This window comes from Pseudomyrmex gracilis, unplaced genomic scaffold, assembly GCF_002006095.1.
Source record: "Pseudomyrmex gracilis isolate BER0280 unplaced genomic scaffold, ASM200609v1 scaffold_208, whole genome shotgun sequence".
Lineage (NCBI taxonomy): Eukaryota > Metazoa > Arthropoda > Insecta > Hymenoptera > Formicidae > Pseudomyrmex > Pseudomyrmex gracilis.
The window spans coordinates 200,070-212,133 of NW_018020792.1; the positions used below are offsets into that span (position 1 = coordinate 200,070).

Consider the following 12,064-nt stretch of genomic DNA (forward strand, 5'->3'; position numbering starts at 1 on the left):
AATGAATTTAACTAATGTAACATGTAAATTAATTAATTATAAATATCAACATTTAACACATTTTATTTATACGCGCTCATAAATCATCATGTGTAAATAATTTCACATGCAATAAATCGGTTGTGAAGGGAAGGGATATACAAATCATCCCCAGCGTTTTTAAATCCCAAGAAATCTTGGGACTAAATCGAAAACGTAAGAGAAACGTGCGCGCAACGAGATTCGCGTGACTTTCTCTCTGTTCTTCTCGTCGGAAATAAAGAAAAGTGTTTGATACGCGCGACGGGCATCAAGCATCATGTCGACATATGGGATCTTTGCGTTAACCTTGACCCTCGTAAATACCGCGATGGTGTGCCCACCACGCCCCAGCCGGTGAACCATCCCCCGTTTACTTCCCCGTAAACGCTTTTATCTCGGCTTGCGCGATGCGCGAGCAACGCGACTACCGGCGCTCACTTTTTTTCTCTCTCAATCTTTCTCTCTCTCTCTCTTTCTTTCTCTCTCTCTCTCTCTTTTTCTCTCTCTCTCTCTCTCTCTCGTCTCTTTCACGATTATATGGAACTCGCGAGCATCGCTGCTGGCTCGTATCGATCTCTTCGCGCGCTGAACATCCGCCGCCGGTGCTCTCTTTCTTCATCCGCCGGGTTCACTCGTGCATCGAATATTCAATACGACATCGGATAATACGGGGTAATAAATTGAAGACTTGACGCGACAAAATCTGCCGGTGCCCCGGTGTCCTGACGTTATTTTTTTTTTGTTGACAAGAACTTTCCAAAGGAGGATCATACTTTTCTTCAAATATTTCTTCTGAACTATATCTACAATATGCAATGTTTTATTTTTGAGATTCTGTAATATTTAAAAACTCTTACAAAGGAAGCAATAAGATTAAGGCTTTGTGATATCTACGTTATTTCTCTTATTACTTTATAAAGATAACACATAATACATATACATATACAAAAAATAATTAATAAGTATTCGAAACGACGAATAGATAGCAAAAGTATGACATTGTTATTGACAGTTAAGTGTTATCCTTTAGAGAAACAAATGTCAAACGCTGACTCATCATCGCAAATAATGTTTGTGTGACAGCTCGTAAAAATAGACGCTTTTAGTGATGTTTGACGATGCTCACACTTCAACTAAAGCAATAACAAAATTTATAAAGTGGTCTCTTTGAATTGCTGTATCATCCGCCTTATTTGCCAAATATGACCCCGTGAGATTTTCACTTATTTCCAACTCCGAAAAAATGGCTCGGTAGAAAGAAAGAAAAATAAAGTAAAATGGGCCAATTTTAGTTCCCGAAGCGATAAGTAAAAATATGTTTTTTTTTTTTTAGTTTTTGAGCTGCCGAATTTGATTCTGACCTTTGAAAATTTTAATTTGTCGGGAAATTAAAATCAACATATAAAGCTATTAAACATATAAGAAGCTATTAGGAGAATAATTAATAAAAGTATAAAATTATAGTAAAATAAACAAAATATAAGTGAAAATCGATCGATGTATGAATAATGCAAATTAATAAATAAGAAAGAAGAAACTTTATTTGATCAGAGCGAATCTTGGTGTTTAAAAATATTTTTGGCGCGAATTTTAGTTACCAGTAGTAAGATACTATATACTGTTGTATATAATTTTACAATAATAAAATATTTTTAAATAGAAATCGATATATTATACGCAAAAGAATATTAAAAAAAGAGAAAAGCAAAAAGTTTTTGAATAAAAAATTAAATGAAACAATTGCTCAGAATCACTTTCACTGTTAGCAACATTTATACCGAAAGATGTCTGATTAATGTTTAAATACGTTTATAAAAACATATCCTTTTTACTTGTCGCTTTGGAAACCAAAATCAGTCTATTTTAATCTTTCTTTTCGAGCAACAATAAAGCCATGGATGGCGGAAATGATCATTGTTAAAAATTTGACAAAAATCGTTTCTTCAAAATAATATAAATACTATTTCGAAAAGTGCGGATCAAAAAACTCTATCGAAGTAGCAAACGATTTATATTGAAAAATAAATTCATTTCAATAAATTGTTTATCTTTTTTTCATTTCGGATATTTATATCAATATCGTCCCTCGTATCTTTTCTCGAAAGGTTTTCTTAGAAAAGTTTATTGAAATGTATGAATTTCTGTTAGTTTCTGGAAATCCTAAGTGAACGCGAAGGTCGGAAGCGAGAAATGTGATTAGTTTTGCTTCTTATGGACACAGAAGGTTGCCGTACGTTCGAGCTGAAGAATTCATTGGAAAAGAATGCTTTAGTGTGTGTGTGTGCAGCCTATATAAATACATGTATTTCCTGTATAAATACTTTCTCACTCTAACGTCTTGTTTCTCGAAAAGTCGAAGACTGAACCGGCAAATATATATATGTACAAACCTCTTTTGTTTGGAACTTTGTTTCCGACAAATTCTGACCTGATTCGCCTTGAAACAGTAAACGCGGAAGCATGATTAACGCTTTACTACCGCGCTGACGACGCGCCCTTGTTTGTTCGAAATAGAATTCATGCGAAATTCACACGTACAATTGACAGGCTGAGTGATGAAGGAAGCGTATTACGTTGTTACACGAGAACGTTCGCTAAAGTTAATTATTTATTATTGCATCCTTTGTCTCAAAGACAGATTATTGCGAAATGCAATTTCACAGTCTCTCGATCGCTCTCTAACAAAGTTTTGTAAATCTGCACAATGTTTCTCTTGCAAAAAAAAAAAAACAAAAGAAGAAATGTTTTTTATTCTTTCAAACAGACAATCAAACAATAGTCGATGTAACTTTCTACTGCAGAACGGTCGTCATTGGCGCCCGGAGGAAATCCCGGACTTCCCTTAAAATGTTCAAGAAGCTCACTGGATCGTATCGAAGACGAGGGAAGGAAACAACGAGAAGGAAAAGGATAAGAGAAGAAGGAGAGAGAGCGTCGCTACAGGCGTCGGGATGAAGGTACACGTATTCTTTTTAAGGCGGAACACTTTACTGCCGCTCGTTCCAGCGGCGGTAATGGAGGATGCCCGACCACCCTCGAAGAATTAATTCGGGGCTAAAGCCGGTGCGAACACCCATCCCTACCTCCGCCGATATCGAGTCGCTCGCCCGGAAGTGTTAGTGTCTACTTACCACTCCTTCGGTTAGCTTTTTACTTTAGTTGACCGCATTAGCGCACGGTCTCTCGTTTCGCAAGGGGGCGCCGCTGCCGGAGCGATTTCTAATTTAGCCACCAATTTCAACGTCGCTACTACCGGAGAGAATCAGATATAGCGAAATATTTTCATCTCTCGACGCGAAATCGCTCTTTTAACGAAATTCTATTTCGCGCGAGATGTTAAAATTTTCATATATTCGCGTTTTTTTTTCCTCACTCATCGGTAAGAATTTCGGTGTTATATCTCGGAGGGAAAGGGGAAAAAAACGGTTGTGTGCATTATCTACCAAGTACTTCTGTTATGTTTTTTTTTTTCCGTATTACCGCGCGCGTTCTCTTACGATATTTTAGACAATATTTTATGACGCGCACACACAAAGGAACGTGGTTTTCCAGTCGCTTAACAACAACGTGGAAAAATGGTATGTACAAGGGCGTCAATCAATGAAACGCCCACACGGACATCTATCATCCATCAAATCGTTTAAAGCGTTTTATCTTACGCTCTCTCGTAAATTTAATAGGCGATAGACTCCGGTCTTTCCATTGTTGAATTTTGCTCGCCGCAAACTGTGCGCGCTGCGGGATACTTGGGCCAGGGGTGCGGTGGTGCGTACCATCATGTCAGTTTGCCGCTGTGTTTAAACCTTGAAAATCCAGAACCTTTCTCTCTCTCTCTCTCTCTCTCTCTCTCTTTCTCTCTTTCTCTCTCTCTCTTCCTATTTACTAGGGTTCTAGAGATTCTTGGCGCGGTTACTTGCCTCCCTCCCCTTGTACCTCTGTTGCTTCGTCAAGCAGCAGTCGGGTCCGTATATTCATCCCCCTGTGCAGCATCGGAGTGCCGTCGTCCGAGCGAGACGTCAGGCGTATTCCAGACGAAGAGAGAAAGAAGGACCGCAAAGAACAGAGAGCGTAACAGAGACCTCTTTCGTACGCCGGACGAAGACGCGACGAGATCGAAATCCCCGCCATGCGCGTCGCGGAAACGACCGAGGCTTGACGAAGCACCCGAGACGGTCGCTCAGTTACGCGCGAGACGTGCATCGTGTCGGGTCGCGGTGCGCGTGACTGCTCCACGCAAGCGGATACAGCGCAGTATCCGCACACAAAAAAAAAAAATCTCGGAATGGATGCGACATACAGCCGACTGGTATCGTCAATCGCGCGCGTGCGTTACATCAACGTTTGTCCGTCGCTCGAGTTCTCCCGATAGTACCGGCAGTCTAAGTGAAGAAACACCGTGACGTATCTTTGTGCAATGTCGCACAGCAGTACGACGACGAGAGCGTGAATGTTAGGCTTCCAGTGATCGCTTCGGTGTGTGACATATACGCGCTGTGTGGATATCTCTCTTTCTCTCGCGAAGAAGCGTTGTGGAATGAGATTGGGCGGTTGCTACGCGCGCGCGATATTCAACGAATCAATTTTCGCCAATTGATTTTTCAACGCATCACGTGCGAACGAAGGGACACATATCGAGTGTGTGTGCACCCACGGAAGATGCACGGAAATTAATAAATCTTCGAAGAGTGTCGCATTGTGTGTACACACACAAGGTAGAGCTCTGTCTCGCTTCGGAAAAAACAATCCGGAGAATTACCCGAGAGAAATCTTATCACATCCGCGTTTATCAGGAAACAATAATCTTGTCTTTGTCGGATGACAACGAATGATATATCATAGTTGTGGAAGAAAGGTCCGCGCGATATTCTGAAAAATGAGTTGTGACTATTTGCGGGTAGCCTTGAGCTTCCCGTTTGGTTGAAAGAGGCCGGAGTTATCAGAGCCTCTGTGCGCTTTGTTGCGCTCTACGCGTGCGGCATGTGATATGAGAGACTATCTCGTGATACGCGGGGAGATCCGCGCGCGCGTAATATCGATATTCACACCGGAGACCTTGCGGCAAGCTAATGTTTCTTCTCCGCTCTTCTGTTTTTTTTTTTTTTTTTTTTTTTTTATTTCCTTCTCCGGTCGACCGTGCTTCAGGGAGACAGAGAATTCATTATCGTAACAACTTAGCGCGAGAAGATTTGGTTTCTCTTGTCGAAAATTTCGCGTTTCGAGTAACAGAGAGAGAGAGAGAGAGAGAGAGATGCGCGTGAAAATTGTTTCAAAATATTTTAGCTAAAATTGAATCGCGAGCTTTATCTTTTGGCCGTGAGACCGTAAAAACGCGTTTCAGGTTTTCGACTTGGTAACTTCATTGCTTTCGCACACGCGTGATGTGTACGTACCAATACGCACGGCGAGGGACCGTGAAAAGAGACTGTGTGAAAAAAATTCCGCGCGAGAGATTGCAGAAAGCTGTTCATAAAAAACGTATCGTTATTCGCATCGATGTTACACAGGCGGAGCGTTCAAATAACGATATAACAATATATGTAGGCACGCGGGTCATCGCACGCGTCACCGAGAGAGATCGTTCGCACGTTATAGTGATCCGACCGACGAGCTGGCTACTCGATTCCGTCTCTCCCTCTCTCTCTTTCTCTCTCTCTCTCTCTCGAAATCGTCGAGCGACTACAATTTCCGCGAGCTCTCCTGGCTATCCGCATCTCTCTCTCTCTCCCTCTACTCTCTGCGCGTTCACTCACTCTGTCTCTCTCGAGCGATGCCGCTGGGCCTCTTCCGTGCGTGTGTAGTTTCCACGTTTTGTTGTCGCGCAGCCCCGACGCGGAAAACGCGCGGTGTGTACCCCCCCGCTGACGTGTGTGCGCGCGTGTATTTTCGGCGGCGAACAGAGATCGATCGGCGTTACTCGCGCTGGTCCCCCTTTTGTTTCTCTCGCTGTGTCGCGCGCGCGAACCCATGTGACTCGCCGCTGTTAGCGAAGCGGCGACGCCGCCGCCGATTCCAACGTCAGAGTGTCGTTCAACGCGCGTAAACTGACCATTTCTCGGTTCGAATAATAGCCGTCGATTTCGTTTCGTTCAAATCGGACTCGTTTTTTAGATAATCGGACGTTTACACATTTCGCTTATCTCGCCCTTTTATTTCTAGTTTGTACCTTGAGATTTGTCTTCCAATTTATTTATCACTCCCGCTTTTCTCGTCCCGTGTGAATAGAAAGCAATCCAAACGTTAACGGATCTGCGAAGCACGCGAATATGAATATAAAATGTTCGAAGAAACGTTTTTTTTTTTTTTGTTTCTTTTTACTTTGATCTCGGTTTTTAATCCGATTTTGCGCGCAAAGCTGATTCCAAAGTGGCCAGAAGGATTCACTCGGCGAATTTTCCGACCTGATTGTTTCCGATTTCGTCATGCGAGGAAACCGCGATAAAAACGTCAGCAACAATGTGTGTCTCGGGTCGGATGTAAAAATAAAAGGAAGCAGACGTGTCTCAAGGCTAGCGGACCGCGTATTATCCCTCTCTCAGGAGCGTAGAACCGTACATTTGACTCCCTCAGTTTATCTTTGTCATATTGCCACGTGAAAGTGTTTATTGCGCTGGATACGCCTTCGTGTGGTGGCCATAAATATGACGGCGGTCCAACGCTCTTCTCGGCCTCTTTTCCGATCGCTTTGTCCGCCAAGTAGATATCCCGATTTCAATCTTCCGATATTCCAGCAGATTTTCGCGCGATATTTGCACGTTATTATTATTATTATTATTATTATTATTCACTTGTTTGATTAGTGACGTTCTCTCTTTCTTTCGTTTCGTTGTTGTTCGTTTGTTAAGCGCGACAAAAAGAAGAAACCGACGATTGCAAAACGGTCAATTTTATTACTTCGGCCGTGCTTTCACAAGACTCTAAATTGTACATCTTTTTATATCTTATCTCTTGCTTATTTAAGTTGTAAATTTACGTTAGTGAAATGTATGTCGAAAATTAGAGAGCAAACCGCTTAAAAGAAATTTTGAAATATTTTGAGATATATATATATACACAAAGTCGATATTCTAGTTTTGTTACATATTTTATTTTTCTCTCCTCAGGGTGAGGAGAGAATTATATTTCCAAGTTTGGTCCTGAAGTTTTGAAACTGTCGTGTGTGTATAATATATGAGAGAATTATGAAAGAGTATGTTTTTCTTTTTTTTTTTTTTTTTATTATTGATAACACACTACGATCAAGCAAGTACGTGCGTTAGTGATGTAATGGAAAAAGAGGCAGAACTTGAGGGGAAGGCCCGTCGAGAATTTCCAAATACAGTAGCATACCGACGGGAAATCCGTCGTATTTATAACGGCCGCACGTTCCTCTCTCTCTCCATCTCTATCTCTCTCGTTTTCTCCTTCGACTGGCGGCGATGAATAACTGATGCCATATCCAATCAGTAAATGGAATCCGCGGCCGTGGCCGGAGAGCTCTGCTCCGCTAACAAGAATTTAAGACGCGGATTTCGGAGCAAATCTCGCCCCTCCTCCCGACTCCTCTCACGCCGGATGTTTCCCCGTGTACACGAGAGATAACGCGATCGTGCGCGAGATACCGAGACGATTTTGATGCACAGCGACGATGATTGATCTTCCGTACTGTCGAAATTTAATCACGATTAATTGATTTGTTTTCCAGAGATGATTCGTAGCAATGTTTTTAATCGAGAAGAAAATGTGTGTGTGTGTGTGTGTGTGTGTGTATGTGTGACGTTGCAAAAAATATGTTCACTTTTTTTTGTTTAAAAATGTTTAATTATCGTTGTGTAAAAATATTTAAAAAAATGACTTGTTTGTACAATCAGCTGTGCTAAAGTCTGACTCGAACAATTTAGATCTTTTAAATATTTAACAGATATTCTGACGCGCGCATTTAATATGAATAACGCGTTCACGGATTTACTAACACAAAAGTAAGCGGCAGAGATTACCATCTAAAATGCAAGTAATATTAAGTGAAAATTCTCGAGTGTTTTTAATAATTGAAATCAGATTGAGAGGCGCGCGGAAATATCAAAATCTCTCTCTCTTCTCGTATAAGATGGGTTGAACTTATTTTTTAAATTTGAATTTTAAGAAATGTTTGAGACATATGGGTGCAGCGTCGAAAGGAGATCGATCGTGATGATTTAAATTTGCGATATGCTAATGCAATTACTTTTTTAACGGGATACACACTAGCCGTGTTAAAAACTTTGATCTCCCAGATTTCTGCTGATGTATCTATGTATCTAATTGGCGGCACGGGAGGAAGTAAGCGTTAGTTCGCGATTTGAAGTGGAAGTTGCGTAAGATTTATTATACCACCGGAAATTTTCGAATGCGGTTTATCGTTTGCGACGATTGAGAACGAAAGAAGCTCTTGGCCCCAAGGTTGGGAGATCGGCGCGTGTTGTATAATAGCCACGCGGTTCAACGCGATCTCTTGAAGCGGAGCGCGCAGGGCCGTAGGATCGAGAGCACCTGCTCTCTCTCTTTCTCTCTTTCTCTCTCGGTGCTATTTCCGTACGCGCGGCGATTGAGCGGGCTGGCAAGACGAATCGACGCCAAGAATTCTGCAAATGATCGAACGCACCAAGTCCATGTTCTCGCGTGAAGGGGAGGGAAAAAAATTCGGAACACTCGTATGTTCGCTGGCTCGCGACCGGTCGTCGTGTTGCCGGTTCTACGAAAAATTCCATCGCAAATGAACAATTCGACAATCAAAATCGCGCAATTTAGAAATCCATAACACGCGAAAACGTGACAGAATTGGTGGATTTTATAAAAAAAAAAATATACAAACAAGGAAAACTTTAGGAAAGAGTATTTATAAAAAAACAACTTGCGGTATTGATATCGAGAGAAAATGATCGAGCTCGTTATTTCATCAGATCCAATGAAATAAAAATATTATCATAACCAAATAGGTTATGATAATATTTGGTTTGACTTATCTAGCGCTTATTTGAATCACTATCTGTAACATTATTGAGGATAGAAATTTGTGATGTATAAAATTTAAAAGAAGAAGAGAGAAGAAACTGCACATTTATATATATATATATATATACACATATGCAGGTATACCTTATTTAAATACGAGAATTACACCGTAAAAAAGAGCTTCAGATATTCTTAGAAATTACATTTATTTTTTTTTCTGATCGCACGGCACTTCAATAGTTCGAATTCAATTTTGTTCCAAACTCGGTTTTCCGTGACTGTAACGTCGTAAGTTATTTCATCGCGCGCGAGGTATATTCTCTGAAAGGAACATAATCTTTTATTTGCGGACCACACAGACGTGTTGTTACTAAACGCGTTTCTCGTGTACTTACCTACCGCGAACTTGAGGGGCGGGATTGATTCGCAGCGAAAGAGAGGACGAAGGTTTAAGGAAGCGTCGGCGAAAGCCATCGGAGAACAGGGGCGCGTACTGTGCCCGGCTGGGCACAGTATTCGCTATCGGCGTCTGTTATCGACATGAGAAAGCGGTTGACAGAGTTTACCGAGTATAACCCGACAGCAGGCCAGGCCCCCAGGACGCCTCACACGGTCCGTTGTGCTGCTCTCGAACGTGACTCATTCGTGTTCACGAAGGAGCGGAAATCTTGTTTGTAAGTACAGAGAGAGAGAGAGAGACGTTTGTCCTTTGTGACATGTTCGCGTGCGCGTGAGCTTATCTGTGTCCGATTGCTTCGAACAATTCGTGATATCCTGGCTCTTCTGACAGAACATAGGGAATTATAGATCTACAAGAGCTCGCGCGTGACACACACGTGTCCCTCGGACGAACAACTACGCTAAATAATATCTAATCAGGCAGGCAGATTGATATACGAGATAACTGCGGTGAGGAAATGAACTCTATTCTTAGATTATAGAAAACGAGATATCCCCCCTTGTTACGCGTAGGTCATCAGCGCGAGATATGAAACATTTGGACTCTGGAACATGTGCGATCGTTAGACTGTTACAAGGGCTGTCAAATATTTTGCGCAACATTTATTTAATAGAATAATTTTATGTTCTATTAAATTTAATTGCTGTTTTGCTGCGTGTTATTTTTTTCAATTTTCCAACAAATTGTTGGAATAAAATAATAAACTGCTTGAATTTGTGTTTTTATTTTTTTTCTTTCAGGTCACACATCTGAAAAACACCACGCGTCCCGGGAATGGAATTCTAATCTTTGATAACAGTTTTCCGCGTTTGAAGCAATGCGTGCCCAAAGCCCCTTATCATTGTCCTGTCCGGTGTTGGATTGTTAGACGACTGGACGGAGAACTGATAAGGGCCCGAGGGTCACAGAATCATCGTGGGATTGGATGTGTGTTGCATATTTTCGTCCGCTTAAAACGCCGGAAACAACGTGGAAAAAGCTACGTCGGCGTTTGTTCCGCAACGTGAATCTATGCGATAAAGTTGTGATAATAAGACATAACGAGATTTGTTTTTACATTCAAAACCTTTACGTTCGGTAATGTAACAATATGTGAAGATCATCATGTGTAATAATTAATAATAACAATAAAAGGTCTCTTATCGAACAATATAGGAACTTAAGACACACAGACCGTAAATAATTTTTCAAATTTTGTATTTTAACGTATTTGTTAGCTGATTTTCTCTGAGGAATGGGGCTCTTTGTATATATTTAGCTGTCTTTACTGTTTGTACAGCGTTCGATCTCCGACTCTCATCGTGTGAGTATGTTGTTTTGTCTGTGTGTGTGTGATAAAAGTGATAACTTACAAAGCAACAACATTTCAGGACATAATACATACCAACTTCAAAATATACTTTCATGTAAGAACTTACACCGAATTGTGACAACCATGACTTAATTAATTTATACTGAAGAAGACTCAAGTAGAATCGAAACGTTTATTAATTTATTAATTTGTTACCACGACAATTATTGTCACGGAGTTATATATATTGTTTGAATAAAACAAGTTCCTGTATTGCTCGATAAGAGACCTTTTATTGTTATTATTAGTTATTATTTATATCACGAGCGTTCTTTATTCTTTATTTTATATTATATCATCATGTATATTGTTATATTTTTGTAGTTTTATTAATTTACAATTTTTAAATTTAATAGCAGACATTTTTAATATTAGAAGTGACAGAATATTTTTATAAATCCGATTAAATTTATATGTTAATCAAACGAAACAACGACAAAATGTGTAATTAAATAAATATGTGTTTTTTAGATATACAAATTAATATTAATCTTAAGAAAGTAATCTTACATGTGTTATATATTAGAAAATCATATTTTAATTAATATATTATGTATAGTTTAATTATATATAGTTATTATATATATAATTATTGTATTTTATACGGGATGATTCCTAGTACAAAAAAATTTAATGGGATATTCTTTGGCTTATTTTATAAGAAAACATTCCTACAAACATATGATTCTCTGAAGTGCTTTGTGTTCAAATTATAGAATGTCAAAGTCGAGAAAAAAATATGAAAATTTTGAAGATCTAGAAAACGCTTAGAGATATTTTATTCAAATTTGGTGTGCGTACACATGTGATTAAGAACCAATTTTCAGTATCAATGAGACATTTTTTAGATTCACCAGTAACGTGTGTAACAGGCGATCGTATTAAATTGTTTTAAATAAAAGAATGGTAAGTCACTGTTTTTCCCCAAGTTTAATCATTTTTCTCGAGAACCCTAACTAAAAACTGCTTATGTTTTTTTGATGCGACTAGTCGTTTTTAAGTTAAAGTAAAAAATTGAAATTAAATAAATAGCCTCTTTTTATTAGAAAATATTTAGGAACCAGATATAGTGTTATATTTATTAAATTACTATTTATTAGGAACCAGATAGTATTATCACAAACAAAACAAAAACTGTAAAAACAACAGTAACTAAAAAGAAAAGTAAAGCATTTGAACAAAAAGATTGTATCAGTTTTTTTTTTTTTTTTTTTTTTTTTTTTTATTTTTTTCACGTTTGTATTTTGAAGACAAAGCGTTTTCAT

General features: G+C 39.5%; 1 long non-coding RNA gene across 2 annotated transcripts in view; it reads left to right on the plus strand.

Annotated features, from left to right (window-relative positions):
* Positions 1–11,089, plus strand: part of LOC109858508 — an 84,799-nt gene extending 73,710 nt beyond the window's left edge. For both annotated transcript variants that reach the window (XR_002250622.1, XR_002250623.1), the window contains exons 4-5: positions 2,823–2,978; positions 10,189–11,089. This is a non-coding gene — a long non-coding RNA (uncharacterized LOC109858508). The remainder of the gene's footprint in view (positions 1–2,822; positions 2,979–10,188) is intronic.
* The last annotated feature ends 975 nt before the right edge of the window (positions 11,090–12,064 follow it).